This window comes from Prionailurus viverrinus, chromosome D1 (assembly GCF_022837055.1).
Source record: "Prionailurus viverrinus isolate Anna chromosome D1, UM_Priviv_1.0, whole genome shotgun sequence".
NCBI lineage: Eukaryota > Metazoa > Chordata > Mammalia > Carnivora > Felidae > Prionailurus > Prionailurus viverrinus.
The window spans coordinates 22314691-22342553 of record NC_062570.1 but is presented as its reverse complement, the minus strand read 5'-3'; the positions used below and the strand labels follow the sequence as shown (position 1 = coordinate 22342553).

Genomic DNA, 27863 nt, shown 5'->3' with positions numbered 1-27863 from the left:
CAGGGCTACTGCTTGGTTTCTGCAGGGGTGCTGGAATCAGGTACCCACAAATGGAGTGGGGGACTCCCCTAAAGCGCAACCACTTTACAAACGTTTATTGAGCACCTATTATGTATCAGGTACTGTGCACACACAAAGATTCACAGTGAGTAAACTGCCTGAGGAACTTGTACTTGGCCTGTCTTCTGAAGTCTAAGCAGAATTGGCCGGGAGCCCTGGCCTGTGCTCAATCATTAGGATGTCTTTCTTTGTGGTTTGTTTCAGGTTTCAAGTGGGGGTACTGTGTAGATGGAAAAGCATCATACGGGTGTGAGATGGTGTTGTTATCATGACTATGATGACTAGGGATTTAGAAAGACTTCTTGGAAGATGCCAGCCTACGCAGCGTCCAACTCAAGGCCAGTGAAAGCAATCAGTTGCTCCTGAGTGTGGGGAGGAGAAGTTCTGAGGAGAAAGCAGGGAAGAGCAGTCAGCACATGCGAAGTTCCAGAGGCCCAGGTTTCTACTCCACCGGGAGCCTTTCCTCCCTCCGTGCTGGCTGGATCCGTGCCCTGGGGTCTTGGCTTTTTGTCTTCCTACACACACACACCCTTGCTTATGGCTTCCCTCTCTCTGCTCAATTCAATCCTACCCAGTCTTCGAGGCCTGGCTCATGGGAGACAGGATTTCTAATGGAAAAAGTTTAGATGCGGATGGACATGAGTTCTGATCCAAACTCAATCATCTGTGTGGCTTGGGCCTTTGCCATAAAATGGGGACAGTCATACATACCCACACTCCAAGCCTGCCATCAAGGGTTTGACACACCCACCTCTTCCATGAGGTCTCTTCCATTCCCCACAGCCCACTTGATCTCTCCTTCCTCTGAGAGCCTCACTCTTAATAGTATCTCTCATCTGGTAATGAATCCTCCTGACCTGTAACAACCGTTGCCATGAACCACTCTTGTGCACTGCTATGTCACTCCTCCAAAATAATCTAATTTTCCATGTTTTCACGCTTATTACTCAAACTGTAAGCTCCTTCATGGAGAGACCAAATCTTACCATCTTTTGTCTTCCTCCATGGAGGCTGGCACACAGTGGGTACTAAATAAATTGAAAATATATTTGAGGCAAATGGAGGGTCCACAGGCAACAGAGGAAAACCCCATAGGAAACAGAACACATTCAGCTCAAAGTAATAGCCCATTCATACACTCTGCTCTGGATGAAACTATTCCCTGCCCATACTGGCACTTAATGAACACTCCATTCATTGAATGAATGAAATCTGCTGATGCCCCCTGCCCATTAAGGTCAGCTACTATGGCTAATCAGGAAAATAGTTAATCTGAAGGAAACACCTCTTTTTGTGAACTTTGGATTGTCTTCGGAAATGGTGTCTATCCTCTTAGTTTCACTTGACCATTACAAAGAGTAAATGTAAAAAAAAAAACTAATTAAAAAAAAAAAAAGAGTCAATGCCCCATAAGCACAGCTCTCCCTCCATTAAGACAAAGGAGGCCCAGGAGTAGGCTGCAATGGCAGAGGGTGGCTGGCCAGCTGTGTCACCAGTAATCCACAAAGCAGACAATCCACCGTCAGAAAACCAATGTGTTGCCTGCTGCCTTCATGTACCATGTCCCTTAGAGCTTCAAGGATTCCCCAGCCTATTCATCCAGGAAGCCCTCTGGGTACTAACCATCGGTCAAATCTCAGATGAGTTATGACCACCCCGGCCTCTACGACTTCATCCGAGAAGAGACCAAATTAGACTAGAGGCTCCCCAATGTTCTCCTGCAAGTTTTATTGATTTGAGTGGGCCTTCTTATTTTCCAGAAAGTCAAATGAGTCAGGGAAAGAGGAAGAGACACATCAAAAGTGCCCTGGACTCAGGCCATCAGCCCAGGCTCAAGAACAGGGACAACAGCAGGTCACCTGTCTCCATCTGTCTCCCCACAACACCCCCCAAGGGTCCTGTACAGGCCCCTCTCAGGGCCTGTGGCCAGGACAGAACACTGCCATGGAGCAGGCAAGGTGCAGATGACTTGGGAAAGCTGGGGAGGCCTTACCCCGGCTCAGGCTCTCTTAGTGAAAGGAAGCAGTTACTTCTTATTATCCCATCCCCAAGACTGGGAATAAAAGTAAAGGCTCAGATAGTTTAGCCTGTTATACGGAACACCTATCACATGTCAGCTGCTCCGTGCATTAGGCCATGTGAGTCCCAACACAGCACCATAAGGTAATTATTACAGTCCCCATTTTTACCAAGGAGGACCCTGCGACTTGGCCAAAGTCAAGCTGATACACAGCAGATGTGGGATTTGAATTCTGGTCTGTCTGAAGCCATCCATTGATTTCTGTCTGCCACTGGGAGATTCAGAAACTAAATGGAGGGTGCACTGAGGCAGCCTTTAGTGGGTACAGGAGCCTCAGCTGTACCCATCCTCTCCCTCCCAACTGACTCAGAGGGTGACCACTTTCCCCGGGTTGCCCAGGACTGGGGTTTCCCTGGACATGAGACTTTTACACTAAAACTGAAACAGTCCTGGGCAAACTGAGATGGTTGGTCATCCTATAACTGAGGCTTCCTTGTGCTTTGTGGTTCCAAAGAAGGCAAATCCATTTTCAGGATGCAAACGTAATTGAGAGAAATTATCAATGACTCCTACTCTGAGTAGGAGAACAGCTTTAGGCCTGTTCTCCAGTGCAGCCCCAAAAGGCCAGGTCATACAGAGGAACCTCCTTTCCTCTCTGCATCCCAGTTCCAGGCTAAGGCCAAGAGAAGCCAGTCTGGGCTGAGCTGGGGCTTGACGAGAGTGGATAGAAGAGATCAGGTACTTGGTAACTGAAGCCAATTGGGCCAGATTCTTTTGAGGCATTGCCTTCGTCAAATGCTCACAACAACCCCATACGAGGGGATTGCTGGCCCATTTTATAGATAGAACAGCCACCATTTTGGAGACCATTTAGACGATCTTCTCAGGGGTCCCCCAAACATTTCAGAAGCCTGGATCCTGAGAGTCTTGCTCAGGACCCTCCTTACCAGGAATCTAGAAAGAATCCCTACAACACAAGCCCATGGGGAACGGTTCCCATGGGGAGAGAGGTCAGGCTGTGCCAGGCCTCCTCCCAGCCCTCACTGGGCAGCTGGTAGAGAACCTTACTCACGTCTGTCCTCTCCAAGCGTATATATGCACGTGCCAAGGGAGAAGGGGACTCACCCCGCGACAAGACCTTCACCGGACACTCCTAACCATTGTTCTCTTCCACATGAAAGTGGAAACCCAAAGGGCAAAGCCCTTCTCCAGCTACCCAAATATACCTCTTCTAATTCAGGCAGCATCTCCTCCAGGAAGCCATAGAATCAAGGACTACTTCAGCCTGCGGCGAAGCCTCCTCCCCTGACCCCACACCCACCTCTTCATGATGTGTCTTGCATTCTTACCTTGTACTATCTATTATTTAACTTAATGAATAAGAAGAGGAACACTGGTGGGAGGCTGCCTGGGTTCAAATCCTGGCTCTCCCACATATTAGCTGGGTAACTTGAAACAGGTGACTTAACCTCTCTGTGCCTCAGATTACTAAAATGTGAAAGATGTAGGGCATCCAGTTCAAAGAGTCTTTGTGAGAATTAAATTAGTTACAAGGCATCAGGTGCTTATAACAATGCCTAGTACATAGTCAGTGTTCAATAAGTGTTTGCCTTATTATTTTAATAATAATATCAATGTTAATAAAGTATTGTCACCCTTGCTAGACTAGAAGGTCCTGGAATGCAGGACCAGAAACTAATACTTCTTTGCATTATTCTCCATGTTAGGCAGATTCCCACCAAATAAGACCTGTAAAATCATTTCCTGTGGATTGACCTTTACAGAGACTGACAGCTCCTTCCTTTTACTTCCTAGAGCTGGGGAGAGAAATATGTCTGCCTGTCAGTGGCCAGTGGCTGTCCTTACAAATACCCCCAGGATGGCCCCAAAGTGCCTCATGGTGAGATGAGCAGAAGCAACAGAGATCTTGGAATAAGACCCCAGGAAGAGAATTCAAGGAAGCCAGAGCCCTCTGGACATGACACCCCCTAGAAGTTAGGGATCCACAGAGCAAACCCCTCCTCCCCCATGAGCTATGTCATGAGGAAAAACCAAAATTTTGTAGAGATTCTAGAGTGAATCCCAGAGACCTAAGTTCCCATCCTAGCTCTGTACTGTGTGACCTTTCATAAGCCCCTTAACCTCTCTGGGCTTGTTTCCTCAGTTGTTAAATGAGACGGTTGTTCAAAGACCAGTTACTTAGTTCCTTCCAATTCTGACACCCCATGTCTCCATTTCAGAGGAAGGGAAAAAGCACCCTTGTATGAACCTACCAATTCATTTCACAAGCAACTAGTTTTCCTCATTCAATCATTCCTTCCCCAAATACCGACTGGGCTCTCATTATATGAAACAACTCCCCTGGATTAGGAGAGTGAAAAAAAAAAGAGACAAAGTCTGATCAATAATGGAGAAAAATAAGAGGGTAGGGAGAGCTAGGGATAGGAGAGAAGGGATTTATTTCATTTTATATAGGGTTCTCAGGAAGGGCCTCACTGAGACGATGATATCAGAGTGGAAACCAGATATCAGAGTGAAAAACCAAGGGAGCAAGTCAAGCAGATATGTGGGGAAAGAGTGTTCCAGGCAGTGGGAGCAAGTATAAATGTCCTGAGGTAGAAGCCTGCCTGACTTGTTCTGGTCACCACAGGGAAGTCTGGGGTCAGTGTGGCTAGAGTAGATGAGTGGGGAAGACAGTGACAGGAGTTGAATTGGGGAGGTGGAGATTCAGCCACGGTAAGGACTTTGGCTTTTATTCAACTATGAATCCAAATCATTGAAGCTTTAACATAAATGAATTTGACATTTGCATGATGAAGGCCAAGTACCTTATCCATGATTTTATTTTTATTACTTTCATTTGGGACAGAAAAACTGAGGCCTGGAGATATGTTTCTCTCTCCAGGCCTATGGCCAAACTTAAACCTGGTCTCCATTCCAGAATCTCAGACTGGGTTCTCCCACCTCTCCCGAAGCTGCAACCTGCTCCAGAGTTAGACTCCTTGTATCCCTTCCCAACCCTCCCAAGGTGTTGCTCTGTGATCACACCTGACCCTGTCCCTCTGCCCCAGCCCCCTTACCATCTCTCAATCTCTTCTTCTCTCCCCAGGGTCTTTACACCTACTGTTACCCCACCACCACCCTGGGACACTCTTCCCTTACATCTTTCTTCACTGATGTCCTACTGTCCCTTCAGGCCTCAGCTCAAACATCACTTCTCAGATAGACACTTTCCTACTCTCTCTAAACAAACTCTTCCTGTTAAATGCTCTCAGGGTTTCATGTTCTTCCCCTCAAAGCTCTAATTACACTTGTATTCTCATGTTTATTTGTACGATTTTTTTTTAAGACTGCTTAACTTCATCTAATTGTAAACTCTATCAGGATAGAGGCTAAGTCTGGTTTTGCTCAGTTTTCTATTCCAGGAACCAAAACAGTGCCTGGTACACACTCGAGGTACCCAATAAACACTTGAAGAATAACTGACGTCCCAGGCCTTCTGTTTATTTAACCCCCTGGGGGCACAAAGTGGGACAAGCTCAGGGCTCTTTAGAGGGCCCTCTGGGTGTGGCCAGAACCATAAGCTATTGGGAAAGGGGCCCAGGCTGGAAGAGAAAGGATCTGAGCCAGCAGAGCCCCTGATACTACACAGGGCCCTTTACACTGGTTATAGCTCACCTCACTGTCATGGCCACCACTAGGGTTGAAGATTACTATTCTATCTGACGGCTAAGAGAACTGAGGCTCAGGAAATAAGCTTCTGTAAAGGTGTCTGTAGTCAAGCCTAGTCTTTCTGATTCCAAGGTCTGTGCTCTTTCTGCTCTGCCCCAACTGTCCTGGCCTGGGCAGTTTCAAAGGCAGCTCTGCCACTGATTTTCTGTGTGACCTCAGGCAAGTTTCTGCCCCTCTCTGAGTTTCAATTTTCTGTGTATAAAATACAGAGGCAGAGTAGATGCCCTTTCCAGTTCGGAGATTTCATGACTTAAGATTCTATGCTTCTAATTCTGTAAAAATTAAACAATGGGTGCTAGTCAGCTCAACACCAAGCACATAGCAGACATTTCATAAGTGTTTAGTTCCTCCCTCCCTTCTTTACTTCGTCCATCCCTCCAGTTCCCTGTTTCAAAGACCTTCTGTTTCACAGCCCTCCTTGAGATCACCTATGCTATCTGGGTTCTTCCGGAAGACCTAGAACGTGCTTCCCGGGCCTTCAGGGACATCTTGCCAGGCTCTGATATCGATGTTTCCAGCCTGTGGTGTCCTCAGATGGCCATTCTAGCTGTGCTCCCCAGAGAGGCCCACGGTCTTCCTGCACCCCGCTTCCTCCTGTTTCCTAAAAGGGTACTTTGGTCTCCTCAATGTCCAGCACTGAGGGAGAAAGAAGGAAGTGACAAGAAAGGAACTCACATGTACTGAGCACCTTCTAGAGGCCAGGGGCTAGACCAGGCTCTTTGCTGTGCTATCTCGGTTAATCCCCTGCAAAGAGCCATTGTCATCCCCATTTCACAAAAGGGGAGAAACTAAGGCTCAAAGAGGTTAGAAAATTGCCCAAGATCACACTTCCAGCAAGTAGCAAAAGCTGGGCTTTAACCCCTACCTGTCCAACCCTGGAGCAGATACCCTTTGGCAGCCCCCGGGGATCCACTCCGAACCATCAGCTATTCCCTGGAATGCATTTTTCCTCTTCATATTTATGCAACTGGATTTACAGCCCTAGCAACTTGATTCCATTCATCTCTCTGGCCACCCCCTCCTCCCTCTCCTCACTCCCCCCCCTCCACCCAAAATATAAGACTGCAAAATTGTCGCCAGTTGTCCCCAGCATTTCTGAAAGGATGGCATGACTTTTTACTAATGCACCAAAAAAGCAATGTTAAGAAGTTGACTCCATCCCATGTAGAAGAAGGGGACCAGATCTTCCAATAAATACAATCTCCCCAGCTAGTGCTGACAAAGAAGGGTAAGCCTTTCCTCCCCAGCTCACAGATGCTACCCACGAGGACTTTCCAGAAATCAGATTCAGGTAAGACATCAACAAGAACATCAACAGGTATTCCCAGATACTAGGGCTTCAGGAAGAATAGGGAAGGTATGTCTGCTTTTTCTAAAGGTTTCTCCTGAATGCTATGCCCTTAAGGAGCATGATGGTGGGTTGGGGCTGGGGGAGAGTGCTGTGAGAATCACATCAGCTCTGCTCTGGGAAGCAGCTGGACAGGAAACTCAGATGGGAGCAAAACTCCCTGGCAGGGCTTTTCTGGTGCCCATTGTCTTCCTCTCGCCTTGTTCTGCCCTTGCTAGGGATGGAAAATGAGTTCCCAGGGATGGAGAGGTTGGCCATCTCTTCACCTAGAAAGGGCCTCATGTGAGGGACAAAACACAAGAATGCCCTCCAAGACCCTGACAGTAAGTTACACTCCCTATTTCTGTTCTTGTGGCTTCCTGGACTTCTCTACGGCTTTAAAATTTTTTTTTAAGTTTATTTATTTTGAGAGAGAGAGAGAAAGCACAAGCAGGGGAGGGGCAGAGAGGGGGGGACGGAGAGAGAATCCTAAGTATGCTTCACACTGTCAACATGGAGCCTGATGTGGGGCTCGAACCCATGAACCATGAGATCATGACCTGAGCCAAAGTCAGACACTTAACCGACTGAGCCCACCCCAGCATCCCTCTATGGTTTTTATAACAGTTTCAGTAATTACCTACAGAACTTGAATGCCCATCCCCCCAGGGACTGTGAACTCTACTGGTAGGAAGCCATCCATCTGGTTCACAGTCGTATCCACAGGACCTCTGTGGGGTCTGACACACAGAAGGTGCTCAATAAAAATCTATCAGATGAAGACCTGGTGGCTGATGAGACCTGGCAGAGGTCAACACTCCCCCCCCAACACACACACACACACACACACACACACACACACACACACACACACCAGGCACTAGACGGCCGCTGCACCGGGTTAGATGGGAAGGCATAAGTGAGAAGAACCCACGACACGTAGGCACGAATTCAGGTCTGGCAACTCTCTGCCAGAGCCTGGAAAGCCACCCAGAGGGAACCATTCATCCCCTAGCCACGGGGTGGTCATGGAAGGCCATCCTGCCAGCTTTTCGTTACTTAAGCACAGTTGTTGTCACTCTGTGTGAGAGGAGCTGTGTGTTTGAGTGAATGCTCCACTTTAAACTAATAAGAAATACAAAATCTTTGCCAACCACTTTTCTCCCCCACATATCACATGTGAGGCACCGTGTGGGTGCTTTCATTTATGTTTATATAACGTGCATAACACATCCACATGCATTAACTCATTTGGTCCCCGGCCCTGACAGGATGCATTATCACCACCACTTTACTGATGAGGAAAATGGGGCCAGCTTTTAAGGTCACACAGTAACCATGGCTGAGTCAAGGCTTAAACCCAGCCTTTGGCTTGTCCTGCACTGTCCTGCCTCAGTCACCCTTCTTGCCACACTACAGTCGCACTGCCCATGACCCGTCCAGGCTGGAGCCCTAGATCTCATGCTGAGCTATGCGTGCACTGGAGCAGGGGGGCTGAGGTGGGAGGGACACGGAGAAGGAAAGCCGCAAGGAATCCAGCCACTTCCCCTGAAACATGCAACTCCCTAGAGTAGGCAGCATGCTGGGCTAGAATTCTAGACCTGCGGATCCAGAATGACCCAGAACCAGCTCTGTGATGCTGAGTGAATTCTCTCTCTTATCTGCTCTGAGCCTCACTTTCTTTCTCAGGTCCCTGGTGACGTCTAGATAAAATAAAGAGGTGAGAGCTCCCAGTACACAGTGAAGGAGCCCCCAGTGTGCGGCCTTGCACAGCTACCCAGAAATCACAGGGATCGGGACAAATCCTTCTCTTCCCTTGATCTACAAGCTAGCTGTGGCAGCCCATCTCCTTCCTCCCCAGAAGAGTCCAGTTCCACTGTGCTCACACAGGGATAAGGCACCACGACTCTGTGCAAGAAGCATGCCAGGGAAGTTCCCTTCTCCTGTGCCAGCAGCCAACAGCACTCCATCGAGCACAGCCTGGGAATGAAGTTCTCCTTCCATTTCCCCTTCCAAAGCCAATGGAATAGACTTTGAAGAGTATTCCAGGAGACCAGATGTCCGGCTTGGAAAGGGGCCTTCCTAGCAATCTGGAAGTCAGCAGGAGGTAGCAGTCCCCATCTCATTGCCACTAAGAGGCTCTAATGAATTGGGGTGTCTTCCCAATGAGAGCGTATGCCAGTGTAAGGAACAAGTCACTTTCCCTCGGAACAGCCTCCAGGGAAGGCTGGGGGAATCCCATCAAGCTCCTTGGCTTTCCTCCAGATCAAACACAAGTGAGGAGTGCCTCAGGGGACTACTGCCCCCCTGTGAGTCTGGCTCTCTCCTCCCAGAGCTGGGAAAGGGGCTCCCATCATGGCAGTGGGACAAGACCACCACTTGTACAGGCCTCAGGAGAGCAGCAGATTTGAGCTCCCGTATCACTGGGCTCCCCCGCTTGATTTCTGTCCCTGTGGTCCCCCTGGAGACTTGAGAACTCAGACAGACCACCAGCAGAAGCTCTCCCAACCCCTTCATCCAAATAGGTGAGGCTCAACTGTGGTTCTATCTATATCTTTCCATCCCCCTCACCTAATCAGAGTTAGAAAGGTCCTACCAATAATGGGCTAAATGTCCCTTGGTGTCCCATCACCTTCTCCAGGCATGTGGTGCTCAGGGGTCTGGACCACACATTGTAGCATTTATAGCCCACAGGGTCATAGAATAGTAGGTCCAGAAGAGGCCTCAAAGACAATTTCATCTAACTTTCTCATTGTGTAAAATGAGGACGCTAAGAGCCAAAGAAGTTAAGAGACATGTCAGAAGTCACACAGCTTGTCTTCAGTTTGACATGCATTTGTCTGGGCTCTGCAGTAAGATCGTATAGCTCCTCAGGGCACCTGGGTGGCCCAGTTGGTTGGGAGTCCAACTTTGGCTCAGGTCATGATCTCGCGGTCTGTGAGTTCGGGCCCCATGTCGGGCTCTGTGCTGACAGCTCAGAGTCTGGAGCCTGCTTTGGATTCTGTGTCTCCCTCTCTCTCTGCCCCTTCCCCACTCATGCTCTGTCTCTCTCTGTCTGTCTCTCTCTCTCAAAAATGAATAAATGTTAAAAAAAATTTTTTTAAAGAAAAGAAGATCATATAACTCCTAGAGAAAAAGGCCTTGAGTCCAATGCAGCACACTACTGGGCATTCATGAAATAGTGGGCTCAAGCCATGCTTGTTGATGGACAGATGAATCACCAGGGAGAGCTCAGGAGTGAGAACAAGCACCTGTCACCACGGGGCCCTGGGCACACACAGGGGCCTCTCTAGGCTTCTCTCTGCCTCTGACCTGGAACTAGAGCTCACAGTCCACACAAGCACAGTCTCACCTGAGAAACAGCAGGAACAACCCTGTACTCCCAAGGCTTAACACAGATCTGGGGATAGAGTAGTACTCAGTGCCAACGGGCTGCCAGAGGGAAGACAGAGGAACCTCTGGGGGTGGGGCTCACTCCCCTCCGTTCTACCGCAGACCCACTGTGCTACCCTGGAATCAGGGAGACTGTGCCCACCCCACATCTAATCAGAGTTAGCAGGCCTACCACGGATGGGCTCAATGTCCTTTGGTGTCTGTCAGGATCACAAGTCAGAGGCCCATGGGTGTGAGCCTCCATTCGCCTCGCCCCAGCCTCCTCCCATCGTGGGTGGGGTGGGTGGTGTGGGGTGGCTTACGGCCTGGCCAGCCCAGCCCCACCTGTCACTGAAGGCTTGTGGAAGGAGAAATACAGATCTTCTTCTAGGTGTTGGTTTCCATAACAGCTGGTGGCTGTCTCCAGTTTGCCAAGCAAAGGTATGGGTGACAGAGAAGATGGGTTCTGCTGGTTCCTTTAAAGAGATTCTCAGGAGAAGAATAGGTAGAGCTCGGGGCCAAGCAGTGCTCAGAGCTCAGCAAGGTGCTTGCTTTGTCTCCAAAAGACTAAAGAAAGGGCTGTTGTTGTAAAAGGTAGAGCTAGGCTACCCTATTGAATGTGAACAGGCGGAGACATCCACCGTCCAGTCCCGGACTTGCCCCTGCAGCCACTTTCTGAGTACCATCCTCTCTCATCTATAAAATGACATAACAATACCCATTTCACCTGCTTCAGAAAGTGGAGAGGATTAAATGAGAGAGTGTCCGAGGATGGGCTTTATTAGGAAAGAAAATTAATATGCACCATGAGCTTACCATGTGCCTAGCACTCTTAGATATTCCGTTCTAGAGTTTCCATAACACTCCTACGTGCTCTGTACCATTATTATCCTAACTATATCCCCAAGAAAACTGAGGCTCAAAGAGCTTAAGTGATGTGCCCAAGGACACACAGCTCAGTAGTAGTAGAACCAGGATCAGAACCCAGAATCTGATGCCAAAGCTCATGTGCCTTCTCTCAACACCGCAATGTCTCAACAAAAGCAGTAAATGTCGCTTTTGATGAAGAGGCTAGTAAATTACAGAAAGAGCCTAAATGTCCACCAACAGATGAATGGATAAAGAAGATGTGGTTTATATATACAATGGAATACTACTTGGCAATGAGAAAGAATGAAATCCTGCCATTTGCAGCAACGTGGATGGAACTGGAGGGTATTATGCTAAGTGAAATAAGTCAGTCAGAGGGAGACAGATACCATATGTTTTCACTCATATGTGGATCTTGAGAAACTTCCATGGGGGAAGGGAAGGCGGAAAAAAAGTTACAAACAGAGAGGGAGGGACACAAACCATAAGAGACTTTTAAATACAGAGAACAAACTGAGGGTGGATGGGGGTGGAGGAGAGGCGAAAGTGGGTGATGGGCAGTGAGAAGGGCACTTGTTGGGATGAGCACTGGGCGTTATATGGAAGCCAATCTGACAATAAATTATATTAAAAAAATAACTTTTTTGAAAAAAAAAAAAGATGACGAAGAGGTTAGTAAGTCTTCAGACTCACAATACTGCCTTCGTGGAGGCAAACACTATTGCTAGGACACATCCACCTGCCCCCAGGAAGGCCGTCAGGAAGCTCAAAGCCAACCCCCCCCTACTGTCTTGAGACCCTACAACGCCAGGGCAACCCAGGGGCCAAGCCCTCCCAGTGGGTGCCTTTGCGGCTGTGCGGTGTCCCGATGCTTGCTTGGTGGCAGAAGCAGTGGTTTCATGGATTGCCTCGTCATGAAGCAGTCCAGCCAGGAGGCAACAGAGAGTCCTGGAACTTTGGGCTGAAGGGGAGCCTCAGGGAGCAAGTTCAAGCTCCCCATTGGATAAGTGGGGAAATGACACCCAGAGGCCAGCCACTTGTTAAAGGGCACACAGTCCAGTTGGTGGCCGAGTCTAGAGCAGAATCCACCATCCTCTGACTCCCGGGTCAAACTGCTGTTCTCTCCACCATCCACACCACTCTGCTATGAGGCCAGCTTCATGGGCCCTGAGAGGCCCAGGTGTGGGCCTATAATGTCTGCTCTCTTGGCTCAGGAAAGGCGGGGATGGTGGGTAAGAGAGTTATGTTGTAGTCAGGAATGGAATTAGTCGGTTTGCTTCATGCACTGAGTCATTAGCCTGAGAAGTCACCAGGAAAAGTCCTCTTGGAACCCCCTCAGTCCCTACCACAGGGAGGCCTGGGAGGTACTCCTGGGACAGTGGTGGCCCACTTGACCCCCAGACATCCTCAGAAGGGGCCCAACTCCTCACTCTAGTTCAGGTGGTCCCCCAGCAATCCCTATGAGCCCTGTGACCTGGAGACTCTCAAGTCCCACCCCTCCTCCTCCAGCCCTGCTTGGCCAGCGCTCACCCTCACCCTTGCACGGACACTGCAGAGAGCTCACCTCCGCTCGGCAGCATCCCATCCCACTGTTGCCTCCTTTGCTTAACAGTTGATTTGTGCCCATTTTCATGTCACCTCCACGTGTCCGTGTGCCATCTCTCACGTGTTTCTGCGTTGAGTTTGTCCACCCGCAAACCGCACATTCCCCTGAGGGCAGGGTCTGTGCATCTATTCCTACCACAGCCTTCACCGGGGTCTTTATGCAGCAGGCAGCACCAGGCCACAGGGCGACTGGTTGTTTGTTTAATACTTGTTGATGGTGCCAGTGACCTGTGAAAGGCCCCAGGCCATGTCCTGGGGAAGCAAAAGGAAGGGGCTGGGGGAAGCTGGGTAATCCACCAACTGGATCTCCAGTCCAGAGTAACAAGGGGAGGAAAAGGAACCTGATCGAGCCTCTGCTGTGTGCCACACACTGCCAGGTACTTTACAGATGCTCTCTCCACAATTCTTGGAGCTTATTACTTTTCTTTCTCACTTTACAGGTGGAAGAGCTAGATTGAAAGTGTTAAGCAACTTGTCTAAATTCTTACAACTAGAAACTAGTAGAGTGAGACTCTCAGTGCAGCTTTATCTGAGGCTAAGCCCATACTCTGCACCATTTCCAGAGCTGACAAGCTCCCAGAGGACAGGGACTCCGTGGTTATGTGGTTTTGTCCCGTCTGTTTTTGCTGCCTGTATTCTCAGTGCCTAGAACTGCACCAGGCATACACATGGGAGACACCCCATAAATATGTGCTGAATGAAGGAACAAAGGAATGAATGAATACCATGCTGCCTCTCCCCAGAAGGACAGAAAAAGGGCTTGTGATGTCAGGCTCCTAGGCTCCATTTCCAGGAATCTTGGACAACTATTTGTTCCCTCTCTCCAGCCAGAAAAGTACCCAATGTATAAAAGTTCCTCCAAAGGCCACGTGGAGGATGGGTGGGTTTCCTAGGACTGGGAGTGGAAGCATAAACTGCACACAAAAGACTGAGATCCTAATGAGGTGGGGGATTTAAAAGCGTTCTTGGTGCTCTGTGATCTGCTGATTCTGGGGCCACTCTGTGGCCCATGTGGATCTCGCCTCTCTCCCCAACCCCGGGGCTCCCTCATCCCCCACTGGGTATCCCCACTGCCTTGACTGAGCTATACTGAAACTGGCCACATTCCTATTAAGCAGAGAAACTAGCAGTTACACCACCCACTCTGGCCCCATCCGAACCCTCAAAAGAGTCTGCTCTGGGCCCCAGGGCCAGCTGCTTTTCTCCACATTCCAGCCAAAAATAATACGAGAACGAAGCTGTTTGGTGGAGACTTAATCTAATCTTCATTGCTTCAGTTTTAAAATATCCTGCCTGGTTTAGGGTTTCTTATTACACACAGGGATGTGTTTTTAGTGAGATAGGTCTTAGCAGAAACGGCCTTCTTGTAATTAGAAACCCGGTCAGGCAGGGCCTGCGGTGAGGCATCCAAGCCAAACAGCAGATCCCCATGAAGACAACACGTTTGCAGGGAGCTCTTCCCGAGCTGCCCGAGGGCTTGCTTCTCCCATACTTCTGGGGGATCTTGAAGGAGAAAAAGCTTGAGCTCTGGTAAAAGGCCCGTGCCTTCCAACTCGTATGTGTTCTCTTAGCAAAATTGTTGCCTCTTCTACCTCCATCCTGTGTCTCCCCGTTCTCACTCCCAATCAGAACAGAGACTAAGATGTTGCTCAAGGCTGCTGGAGAAGGATATGTAGAGGAAAAAATTACCCCAGGAAGTCCCCATGGACGAGAGAGAATTAAAGGCAAGCATTCCACTGGAGCCACGTCTCCAGTATCAGGGCTAGCTAGCATTGAAATATCAGGCATGGGAAAAGGACGACACTCGAAGTGCGGATACAGCTTTGTATAAGTGCTGGGTGTAACTTCTTGGGCTTTCTGGCCCAGAATCTGCTTTGATCTGCCAGCATGGAGCCTGCTAAGTGAGGTTCAAGCTGTGGCTAGCTCCGGACCAGCGCCCATCCCCCCCAGGCCGACCAGATGTCACACACCAGTCCGGGCTCAGGCCTCTTCTTTCCGCTGGCACAAAGAGAAGGGACTGAATTTCTGATAAGTCAGATTCTGTGTTCATCTGATGCTTGAAAGCTCTTCCAAGGTAGCCCTGTTGGGGAGAAGCATGCTGGTTCCCTCAACTTAATTGCCCCTCCTGATAAATGCAGGTGGATGTTAGAATCACAGTGGGGCTTTCAAATTCTAGGACGTAAAGAAAGGCAGGCGTTCAGCCCCTTCGCCCAAGTCTCAGAACCTGTTGTGAGGAAAGGCTCTGGAGCCAGGCAGGGAAAGAAACCTCAGGGAAGAAAGTGACTCTGCTGCTCAGAAACTTCTCTCCTTTTCCTTTATTATTTAGAGCCCACCAGAGCAGGAGTCATGCCGGATTCACCCCTCGTAGCCTAATGAGGAATTCGTGCCATACATTCTGCTTTACAGATGCGGAAACCGAGATCCAGAAGCCAGGGGACCCACTGGAGTCATGGAGCCAGACAGTAACAGGGCAGAAGACTGCTAGGCCCCCAAATTCCAGCTTAAACACTAACTCAGCATGCTGACCTGCCAACCTTGATCATCTCCTTCCTCCCTTTCCCACCAGGTATTAGATTTAATTAAATTAGCAGATCCCCATCGCAACAAGCCTGGCCATGCAGCCTGGCCGGAACCCAGCCAGGGCAGCGACTCCCTCTAAATTCTCCTTCTCAATATAATTCGATCTTCAATAAGTCACAGATCGCATGTGAAGTGTTTTATACAAAGCATGGTGTGTTGGCCAGAACCAAGGCTAACGGTGGCTCATGATGATTTCATTTTCCATATAACTTCCTCTGCTTTTCCTCTGTGGCATCACTTCGCCTTCTCCATACTCTCATCTGCATTTTGTTTGATCCAGACACTTGGCTTCACATGCCGTCACCCTCCAGCAATTGCATCGCACATTTATATATATCTTACAGCATCACAGTCCTTGTGCCACGCAGCAGAGGAAAAAGGAAAACTTATAACAGCATTTCTCACCTTCCTCGAACTAATTTAGAAAATGTGCTTTAAATTAAATAAATCAGGAACAAAAGTCTGAAATCGGAGGTAGAATTTCAGGGAGGGGGGACGCTAAATAAAGAGCAAGGAAATCTTGCAACATGTTGGAAGCCTATAAATTTTATAGGTAGTTTCTTTAATAAAAACAAATTCGATTGCTAACAACACGGTATTATTAAGCCGCTAACATTTAAAAATCTAATTTGGCCTGCTCTGCTGCTGTTTATGTTGCATAGTGCGTTCACGCAGGGTAAGGAAGTCAGGTTGATGGGTTTGGTTTGCTTTCTAAACCGGGCTAATAGAGACCCCTTTAAAACCCAGCCTTTTTGCTTTCTAGGCATGCCTTGGTCCCTAATGAGTTACAGTCCCAGGTTGAAGATGGACATGGCAGAAAGAAATTTAACACACACTCCGGCGCACCCATAAACATCAAGGCCAAGGGAGAGGAGGTATGTTTCCAGTTAAGTTAAAACTCCATGAATTCAGGATTCTCCACTCACAAGACAGTAATTCTCCCTATTTCATCACTAACTTACTTCAAATGTGTTTATACAATTTATTGCTACTGAACTTCCAGGCAACTGGTGTAGAGTTAATGAAACCCAGCTTGGAGAAGCTTTGAGCTTTGAACAACTAACCACAGTTTAAATGGTTATGACATGCGGTCAAAGCCACAGCCCAGCCCCACTGCAGTTTCTGTGTTAGGACCTAGTCAAAAACCTTGTCATCTCACCTTTTGTGCCAAATAGATTGAAAAAGGAAAAAAGCGCTGAAAAATAGCCCTTCCGTGTTTCTCCTGAAGGTTCCCAGCCTCACTCCCTGACATTCTAACACATCTATCTTACTAAATGCAAGGCAAAGTCCCTCCCCCAGGCCCCAAGTAAATATTTTAGTTACCCTCTGAATTGGCAGCCAGTGGAAATCCTGAAATCCAGTTTGGGTTTAATTGAACAGGGTCAGGCCTACATAAAGCAGTGTGAGACAGGGTGTAAGGGGGAGGCACCAAAGCGGCATTTAAAGTCAGACTCCGTGAGAGTCCAAAAGGCAATATCAGGACGCACAGATGACACTGGCCTGGAAAAGAAGTAAACTCATCTTTCTGAATTACTTGGACATTGGTTTTTTATTAGTCCCCCTTGTTGCATGGCGTCGTCCCCCAAGCTCTGTCCATGTGGGAACTCCAGGAGGCTCTCTCATTTTAAACAGGCCCATTTTGGAAGAGTAAAGGGGAGGGACTCGACTTGCCACTGCCGCACAATAAAAGCCCCTTTTGAAAGCAGCACTTTCATTAACTTAAAGCAATCTATAGACTTAAAAGCATGGAGCAGTAAACTCCCAGAAAGGATCATAAAACAGCCAGTCTCAAGTTGGGTACACTTCAGTGCAATTTGCACGAGGCATTTTACTGTGAGCGGTGGCCGGGCCCATCTCCCTCCAGTAACCCCTGCCCCTTATTCTGAGCAGCTTCTCTTTCTCTGGGCTTTCATGCCTTTCGCGCTCACAAAGGGGAGGCGGTGACTGGGGAGTCTCCGTGGGGTCACGGCTCCCTCCCGCCCTCCGGCTCCCGGCGGGAGAGCTCACGAATTCCAAGCCTGCAAGAAAACAGCCTTGGAGCTTTGCCCCCCGGGGCAGTCGTGAGGCCCTAGGCCGCCGCAGCCACTCGTGGGTCCCGCGTCTTCCACGTCCCAGAAGCGCCGTGTGGCTACCGGAGCCAGGGGTGCGGAAAGTGGGACCATGGGCTCAAGATTACAAAAAGGAAATTTCAAATATTCCTCTCTGACAACCCCTTTACACACTTTTCTACCCTAGTTGGCCAAAGGGATAACCTCCCTCCCTGGGCAGGACTTCTCTCCCACAGCTCAAGCTAGGCTTGAGCCATAGGGGTGAGGGTGGGGTTGGGGGTGCCTCTCGAGTGGGAGATCATGAGTCCAGACAGGAGACCCCCCCCCCTTCTCTTTCCCTAAGGCCCTGAGGCCTCTGGAAGGCCGGAATGGCTGGGTAAGCAAGAGGGCTAGGGACTAGGGCTTTGCGTTATATCTTGTGTGTGAACACCATCATTTTCTCATCTTTGGGGACAGGAGGGTCGCCTAAATCTGCCTAAAATGTGAAGCCTTTGGCTTCCACCAGTTGAAGAACCTTGAAATCCTAAAAGTCAACACGCTGGAGAAGTCCTGGGACAAGTGGGGTGAGGGTAGAAGACCCAGAGCGCCCCCGTTTCCCAGGCTGAACATCACACTGGCGGCCCGGCTTGTCGGCTTTCCAGCCGGGCCTGAGGGAAGAGCACACTGAGCCTGCCGCGCTCCGGCAAGGACGCCAGACTTCGAGCCCGCCCTGCACTCGGCCGCAGCCGGGACTCCCCGGGCGCGATGCGGCACCTCGCAGCTAGCGCCCCCGGCGCAGGCCGCGGTCCCTCGGGGCCACCCGCACCCGCCCGCCGCGCTGCGCCCGCGGCCCCCAAGTGGCTTCGAGAGCCTGAAGAGCCGCCAGGGTCAGTCCTCGGATCCGCTCCGAGCCCTGCGAGGCTGCCCTATCGCTTCACCCAGAACGTCCCTTCGATCTGTCCGCTTCCCGGAATCTTTCTCCTAGGACCGGGGTCTGCGCGCCTCAAGTCCTCTGCTCCATATCCGCTTTTGGGGAGAAACAGCAAAAATTCGGGTCTCGCCTGCCGTGGCTCGGATCAACTACTTTCATCGCCTGCCTAAACGTTCTTCCACCCACGGAGCGTGGGGACCCTCTGGCACGACCCTCCCCAAATTCCAATAGCCTCAATCCCAGTAAAAAGCCGCGATCCCACGACAAAATACTAAAAACGCCACCCGTTCCGCCGAGTCCAGCCTCAGATGTAACCCCAGGCCCCCAATTCCTACCTCCAGCCCCCTGCTTTGACCGAGGTGAAGATTCGATCCCTAAGCTACTCAGCAGCCCTTCAGTCCCGCTTCTGAAAACAGCCTGAATCCTACAACCCAAACTCTAGCGTGGCCCTGAAGCCCAGCCTTAATTCTGGGCTGCTGCACCACCACCAGCCACCCCCCGCCCCTCTGCCATTCCTAGCCCGTGTCCCCACCGCGCGGGAACCTCGGACTCGCCCAGAGCCCCGGGGAAAGGACCGCCCGCTTCGCTCGTTTCTTCCTCGGGTTCGTGAGTCAGGAGAGCCCCGCTCACCCAACCCGAAGGAAACGCAAAGTTTGCGCGGCAGACTCGGGACCCTGCCCCATCCCCCTCAGCTCTCTGCTCTGGGGCGCTTTCCGTCCCCCCTTTTACGAACTCGTGTCCTAGTTCTCAGGCTAGGAGGGCTCCCTATTCCTAAACCTCGCCATGGGCCCCTACGCCTCCCCGACCTCGCCAAAGACTTCCAACAATCCGCCGAAAGCCCTACAAATCGCCCCTCCCAGGGCGAGTGTCCCCGAGCGCGGACCCTGGGAGACCGGCTGCCCTGACCCACAGCTCGCGTTCCGCTGTCCCCACTGATCCGCCTGCAAAACCCACTCGCCCTGGCTCCCCAGGCCGGCCGGGACGCGGCCGCGGCTCCTTTACTCCGGTCACCCGGCCCGAGACTGGGGCTGCTCCCGCTCGTAGCCGCCCCGAGGCAGCTCCAGGCCGGTGGCGCCGAGCAAGCGCCGGCCCGAAGGGCGCCCGAAGCCGGGAGCAGACGAACGTGGAGCGGGCCCGCCGTCCCCAGCCTCGCCCGCTGAGCGCTCAGCCCCGAGCTGCCTGCACCGGGGCTCCGGCCCGCGCGCCGGTCCCTACTCTCGGGCCCCCAGGCTCTCCCGGCGCACGGCTCCCCTCCCGCCCGCTCCGGTGTCTCGGGCCCGCGGCCGTCCGGGTCCGCAGCCCCGCTCCTCGCACCCGCGGACAATGCGCGCCCGGCCACGGGCCCGAGCGGGGCGAGGCGGCGGCGCGGCGGCGGCGGCGGCGGCGGCGGCGGCGGCGGGGCTGCGCGCGGGCCGGGCCGGGGCTCGGGCGGGCCGCGCGGCTCTGGCCGCCTCCTTCCCCGGCCTCGGCGCCACTCGCGCTGCTTCGCTCCGCGCTCTCCCGGCGCTTCCCCAGCTTCTCTCTGCACGCTCCCGCCGTCCCTCTCTGCTCCCTGCCTCCCTCCTCCCTGCTGCCTCCCTCTCTCTCCTCCCTGCTGCCTCCCTCTCTCCCTCTCTCCTCCTTGCCCTGTCGCAATGAATAATACTCTGGCTTGGGGACTGGAATAAAACACACGCGCTCTGAGGCAGCCGCCCGCAGCAGCAGCAGCCGCCGCCGCCGCGCCGCCGCCGCCTGCAAAAGCGTCTCTGACATGGAAATGAATGACAGCTTACCTGATGCCAATCTTCATCAGACTGACACCGGCGTGACAACACAGCCTATACTTCCCAGCACTGCTCGGGACGTCAGCGGCACAGGGACCCGCCCCCCGGAGCCCCCCCCCCCTCCACACACCTCCCCTCGCCCCACTCCCCCTCTCTCCCCACCCCCCTCGCCCCCACCCACTCCCGGCCCGGCGCTTCCAAGTCCGAGCCGCAGCTGGAGTGTCTCCCTCTACTGGAGGCTTTTCTGAGACGTCGGCGCGGGCCCGCTCCTGCTGGCGGGAGGCAGAAAGGCGCCGGAGAGGAAGCCGAGGACGGCGAGCCCGCCGTTGAGCGAGGGACGCGGCGGACCCCCTCGCGACTGGCGACACCGCCCCCGCCCCCACAGAGGGGGGCCACAGAGGCCGCCTTGCACGGCTTCCTGGGCTCAAGGGATGGAGAGGAGGGGAAATTTTCCGTGCACCCCGAGAGAACTCCCCCGAAGTCTTGAAACTTAAAGCTGGCGAGGAATCCTTCCCTCCACCACCACTCCTCCCCTCCCCCCCACCACTCCCACCCCGTGCCTGCCTGATGGCCTCATTTTTATGATTGCATTTGAATAATTCTCATTACCCTGGCCCCAGAAAAGGTGCTCAGATGACACTCTGGTTAGTTATTCCTATTCTCAAGAGCTTTTTCTGCTGTGGGCTTCCCGGGGCGTTTGGCTCACCGAGGGGGAGACTGTAACGGGGTGGGGCAGAGGGAGAGATAAAAGGGTGTAGAGGCTTTGTCACTAAATCACCTCTTTGCAAATGCCAGGCAAACCTATTCTAAGCCACTGCTATTTTCATTCTAAAAAGTCCCAGAGTTCTGGGGGTCGGGTGGTGTAATATAAAGGGAGAGACCAGCTGGGCTGTTTGAGTCTGGACCTGCTACGGTGGCTGCAGGGAGCAAATACACATTGGCTCCTTCTGAGAAGACCAGTGCGAGCACCCGGCCTCATACGTGTGCTTTTTTCATTCCACAAAGATTACCGGGCCACGAAGGGCCAGGGGTGGGCACCCAGCCACCTACAGATGCAGGCTCGCTTGCTTCTACAGTGCAGCACATGGCCCTTTGCATAAAGGGAAAGGAGAACCCCTTCCCCCCTGAAATTTGCTCCTCCCTCCCCATAGAGGAGCCATTTCAGTCAGTCAGGCAGGGATTGATCCTCTGACCCCAGAGCAGGCAGGGGGCCTGGATAAAGCCCAGACAAAGACACTGATGGAAGCAAGGAAAGCAGAAAGTGAAACCCAAGCAGGCCAGGTTTGCAGTAAGGAATCTGACCCAAGAAGTTGAAGGCTGCCCCTTCGCTCTTTCCAGGCCTCTGGCCCACTCCTCATTTGCCTCCATCAGGGGCAAGGATGAGAGCTGTTAGCATTCCATGGCTCCGAAGGGGCAGTTGAGACCTTTTCTGCACCACATCCCCGATACACTAAATACTGTTTGTCCAGATCGTCCCGGTACCCCGCAAATTCAACCTCCAAAGTTGCTTGTGGAAGACAGTCTTCACTGAGAGCCCCCTTTATAGATGGAGTTGAATCCTCTCACCTTCACGTAGAACCTCCAAAGACTTCACTAGGTGGATTTATGTCACCCCAGCCTCTGATCTGTGGTCAGAGACTCTGGCTGCTGACAGCATAATCGCTATTATATATTATACATTGTATAATAATATAATAATAATGAATGCACTTGCCCTTTTTATGTAGTACAGAAGCGGCCAGATTCTCCAACTCAGAGGCTGGAGGTCAGGCTGCCATAAACTCTCAGAGGGAAGCCCTCTTCAGACACAGGAGGGGGAGGGGAGATCCATTTGCCCCTGCCCGGGACCCCTGGAGGGAGGGTTTTCTCTCTTTCTCAGGGCTCACAGTGAGTTGCCAAAGCTTGCCGAGTCAGAGGGGAGAATCAGGCTGAATGTAAATACTTAACCCCATCAGAGAGGTGTCAGTGAGCCATAAATAGTACTGCAGGCAACAGCCATGCATCACTGATTCACACTTGTCACACCCCTCATTTTCTGAAATCTAGTTCTGCACCCAACTCTTTCTTGAAACAGGAGATCCATTGCCATGAGCTGTTAATTTTTGGAGTCTTTTTAAAAATACCGTGATTTCTACTAATACCCTTTGGATGCTTTAAACTGAACGTTGTAATTTAAAATAAATGTATCTCGCTTTAACTACATTTGTAATTTGCAAAAGCTTAAAAAATGATTACCTGAATGTAACCATCCTTCCCACAATCATTCAAAGCAAATATTTGTCCTTCGCCCACTGGAAGCTCGGCTGTGTGCCAGGGCTAAGGATAAAGAGCAGAAGCCAAGAAGTTCCAGTCACAGCCCCTGTCCTCGAGGAGTGTTCATTCCAGTTGAAGCAGGCAAAGCACCAGTACATAAAACAGGAAACAATAATCATACAAGAATTCAACAGATGACACAAGCCAGTAAATACTTAAAGAACAAATAAATCAACAATATGTCAAATTCCAGGCGTTCCACATCTAAATGTTGGCTCTGTCAGTGAGTAGAGATGGGACAGAGTGAAAACTAAGTCTGTAGAATTCATTTCACATACTGTGCAGTCTCTCCCCCATAATCCTCCTGAGGATGGAAAGGAGGATGGAGAGAGGCACACACGTCATGTAAGTCACCAACACAGCAGCATTAGGACCAAACAGGAGTTCCTACCAATCCTAGTCATCACTCTTAAATGTTGGCAGTTCCTACGGCTTGGTTCTGGGCCCTTTGCTCACTCTGTGTGCACGTGATTTGTCTTTAGGATAAGCAGTTCATACTGGCCCACGTTGTCTCCTCTGAGCTGTAGACATGTATCGTCAATGGCCTAACTGAGTCCTGTCAATATCAGCCCATGAATAAAACTTAAACTTGTCTGTGTTAGTCTGCTCAGGCTGCCATAACAAAGTGCTACAGAGCAGGTGGCCCAAACAACAGATAGCTACTTTCTCGCACTTCTGGAGACTGGAAGTCCAAGATCAAGGTGCCAGCAGGATTGGTTCCTGGTGAGATCTTTCTTCCTGGCTTGCAGATGGCACCTTCTTGCTTTGTCCTTACATGGCCTTTCCTCTGTGTGCACCAGAGAGATAGCAATGTCTGGTGTCTTTCTCTTCTAAGTGCACCATTTGTATTGGATTAGAGACCCACCCTTATGACTTCCTTTAACTTTCATTACCTCCTTAAAGCCCCTATCTCCAATTATAGTCACATTGGGAGTTAGAGCATCAACATGTGAATTTAGGGGGAGACACAATTCAGTCCACAACACTGTCCATACACCAGAGGGACACCATACACCATAGAGGGAACTCTATTCTCAACTTAATTCTTTTCTTTGAGTTCTTTGAGATTGGGGACAATACCTATTTCATCTTAGAATCCTTAGAACCTTGGTACGGTGCTTAGTCCACAAAACATATTAAAGAACTACTTGCTGAGTTGACTTGAATGGAACTTCTTTCTCCATCATTTCCCCATCCCAGTTGAGGGCCTTATCACCTGGAATGCGAATTCCAGTCACCTGGAATACAAATATTTTGATGATTTCCTAATTGGCCTAATGTCACCAACATCCCTAACACTTCCTATATACTATCACCAGGGTGTTCTTCCTAAAACAAAGGTTGGATCATACCCTGGTTTCCCCTCAAGAAACCACTGCCTCTAATATTTAGCCTAAAATGTTTATTGGACCTTATAATCAAAAGTAGAGACTTGAATGCCACATTCCTTAGCATGGCACTCAAGTTCCACCTCCTCATCTGGCTGTGATCTACTTTTCAGGCTAATCTCCTGTATTCCTGCCTACGTCTCCCCATCACCACCTTCAATGGTTCTCAGTGCTGGCCCGTGGACTTCCTGCATAAGAATCTTTGTGGAACTTCTCTATAGTTCTGGGTTCCTGGTTTCCAATCCTGGAACCAGTTGATCTGGATAAGGGCCTAGGAATCTATATTTTAAAAGCTGCTGCATGAAGAGAATGAAAAGACAAGCCACAGAATGGGAGAAAATATTTGCAAGAGACACATCTGATAAAGGCCTGTTACCCCCAAAATATAAAGAACTCTTAAAATTCAACATTAAGTGAACAAACAACCCAGATGAAAAACGGGCAAAAGATCTGAACAGACAACAGATGCACAGATATACAGATGGCAAGTAAGCATATGAAAAGAGGCTCAACATCATTTGTCATTAGGGAATTGCAAATTAAAAACAATAAGGTATCATTAACACCTATTAGAATGGCCAAAATCCAAAACGCTGACAACACCAAATGTTGGCAAGGATGTAGAGCAGCAGGAACTCTCCTTCACTGCTGGTGGGAATACAGGACAGTATAGCTACTTTGGAATATGCTGTAGCAGTTTCTTACCAAACTTAACGTACTCTTATCATATGATCCAGCAATGACACTTAGTATTTACTAAAATGAATTTAAAACTTACGTCCACACAAAAACCTGCACACAGATGTTTACAGCATCTTCATTCATAATTACCAAATCTTGGAAACAACCAAGATGTCCTTCGGTAGGTGAATGGATAAATAAACTGTGGTACGTCCAGACAATAGAATATTATTCAGCACTATAAAGGAAATAAGCGATCAAGCCGTGAGAAAACATGGTGGAACTTAAAATGCGTATCACTCAGTGAAAGAAGCCAATCTGAAAAGGCCACATAATATAGGATTCCATCTATGTGGCATTCCATAAAAGGCAAAACTATGGGGATTGTAAAGGATCAGTGGTTGCCAGGGTTGGTTGGGGGTGGAGGTGGGGATAAACAGGCAGAGCACAGAGGGTTTTTAGCTCAGTCAAGTACTCTATATGATACTATAATGGTGGATACATGTCATACATTGGTCCAGATCCACAGGATGTACAGCTCCAAGAGTGAACCCACATGAACTATGGGTAGTGATGTGTCAATACAGGTTCATCAATTATAACAAATATTCCACACAGGTGGGGGATGTTGCTAATGGGGGAGGCTGTACATGGTGGGTGGGGCTGGGGGGGGGGGGACAGGGAGTACGTGAGAAATCCTGTACTCTGCTCAATTTTGCTGTGAACCAAAAACTGCTCTAAAGCTTATTAATTAAAAAGAAAAAACCCACTGCAATTGAGAGGTTTGGGCACTTCCATTTTGGCCAGCCCTGGGGCTCATGGATGGCGAGACAGCCAGTGCCCTCTTGGCCCTCCCTGCACCTGCTCACACTCTTCCCTCAGCCTTGAATTTTACTTCCCCCTTTCCCTACCCACCAAAATCCCATCTGATGTTGAGAGTTAGCTGAAATACCACCTCTTTTCAAAACTTCCTTGGCTCCCCCAGGAAAGAACAGCAGCTTTGGAGTCAAAATGGCCCTGGCTTGAATCTTCACCCTATCACGAAATAGCCACCTATCTGGGAAGTCACGGACATTGTCCGAGTCTCAGCTTCTGCCTTTGTGAAATGAGGATGATAACAGTATCCAGCTCATGAGCCCACGGAGATTAGATAAAATAATGAAGGCAGAGCTCAGCACAGTCCCCGGCACATGGGAGGCTCTCTAACAAATGGAGCCATTAGATTTAATAGCCCTTACCCAGGGCCTCCACTGCACTTGCCTGTGCCTTTATTATAGTGCTTATTTAATTGGCCTGAGGAAGGCAGATATTGTTTACTGAGTATACTGTGACAGGCTCCGAGGGCTGTAAACACAGATAATGGGAGCAAAGAAAGGGAGGAAGGGGTGCTTACTCTTCTCGTAAGGCCTCCTTCCTGACCCTGGAACCAGGTGGGACTGGGGTACTGGGGGCGGGGGGGCTAGGGCCAAGCCAAGAAGATTCTGCTCCTGATTAAATGCATGGGGGCACACCCCTTAGAGATGGGCTGGGGGACTTGTACAATGTGCAAATGCAGACACTACATGTCTCCCAAAATGTGGGGCTCCTGCATTCTGCTGTGAGGTGGAAGTTGGGATGTCTAGGCTCCTTGCCCATATCTGATTCACTTTTCTGACCCTGGAAAAGCCTCTCCACTCCCCCATTTCACTCCCACCCTCTGGAGCATGAGGGATGCAACCTGTCCTCTGGGCACACAATAGGCAATTAATTGGGTCATGTCTCTAACTGGCTTCTCTAATATAGGAACAATATAGTCCCTAAAGCCATTCCAAAAACCCCACCTTTCTTATGGTAGTGATGTACATATGGGAAGTTTCTTCAGGCACTGCCCCCCCAACTCTTTCTCCCTGTGTGTCTGTCTGTCTCTGTCTCTGTCCCTCTGTCTCAAGCTACCCAGCCCTAACTCCAGATGAGAGGCTCCGTGGGAAGCAGGAAAGGAAAGAGAAGAGTTGTAAGTGATTCTGGAGCTCTTTCCAGTTTCTAGCAAGGGATGGGCAGTATCACAGCCAGTCTGACAGAACTGAGAAAGAGAATATTTAGATTGTAAAATGCTATGAGTTCCAAAAAGAGCCACTTGTGGGAAATGGCATCCCAAGAGTTTGGCCACAAAACTTTGAGAAAGGAAGGTATAAACCTTTGCTGTCCCCCCGCACAGTGGCCACTAGCCACAAGTAGCTTCTGAGTACTTGAAATGTTCCAGTGGTCCAAATGGTCCAAATTGAGATGTGCCACAAGTATAATCATGGATTTAGAAGACTTCGTATGAAAAATGTTAAATATTTCATTAATAATCACTTTATATGTATTGAATCGATATTAGTTTGGATTTATGGAATTAAATTAAAATAGGCTATTAAAGATATTTTCACCTGTTTCTTTTACCATTTTAATGGGACTGCCAAAAATTTTTAAATTACTCTGTGACTTGTATTCTATTGTTATTGAAGTCTCTCCTCTGGGCTTCGTTTTTGTCTTGGTATAAACTATGTTTGGATGCTGAAACCTTTACCATTTATCATGTATCATCTGGCTCACCTGTTCTCCAATCTACTCTGCTTCCCACCAGCACCACACAGGACCAGCTGAGGGGGGCTGGAGTGGGGGAAGGCCAGCAGGACATTCAGTGGCTCCTCCCTCAGACCCTTGAAGTTGCTAGGACCACCCCTCCTCCACCCGCAGAGTTACATGGAGTCTTGAAATGTCTACTCTCTTCAAAACAAAGACTGCCCCTTGAAGACCTGTACTGACCCCTCATCCCCATCTCCTTCAGCTACCTCATCACCTTCCCACCTGTTGCCCCTGCTGTGACCATGACTGTGCTCTCCCTTGGCTCTATTTGCATTCTTACCACTTCACCATCACCTCCTCTCGTGGAACTGCCCTGTGTCCTGCTTATACAGTGGACCATCTCCTCCCTGTCTCCAGGGATGAACCCAACCAGCATTTGTTGCCTCTGATGCTGCATCCAATCTCTAAGCTTCCCTGAGCTGAGGATTTTGCATGGCCAAGTTCCCAACTCTATTCTGGCAGCTGGACCTACAGCAGCCAGACTGCAGGGCTCAGAGAACCAAGTAACAGCACTGGAAAGGGGTGAGGCCACATCGCCTGCAGAGGCCAGTCCTGTCTTACCACGATGTGGGGAGGGGGGGGCGGTG

The 27863-nt window shown here is 50.1% G+C and overlaps 1 protein-coding gene across 15 annotated transcripts in view; it reads right to left on the bottom strand.

Annotated features, from left to right (window-relative positions):
- PKNOX2 (PBX/knotted 1 homeobox 2) overlaps positions 1 to 27863 on the bottom strand; it is a 318577-nt gene that overhangs the window by 246472 nt on the left and 44242 nt on the right. For 2 of the 15 annotated variants that reach the window (XM_047876873.1, XM_047876875.1), the window contains one exon: positions 23681 to 23838. The exons of 11 other annotated variants lie outside the window; for them this stretch is intronic. The gene's annotated coding sequence lies outside the window, so the exon portion shown is untranslated. Of the gene's footprint in view, positions 1 to 20296; positions 20359 to 23680; positions 23839 to 27863 lie in introns of those variants that run through there. 2 more of the 15 variants (XM_047876881.1, XM_047876885.1) reach the window with 2 other exon arrangements.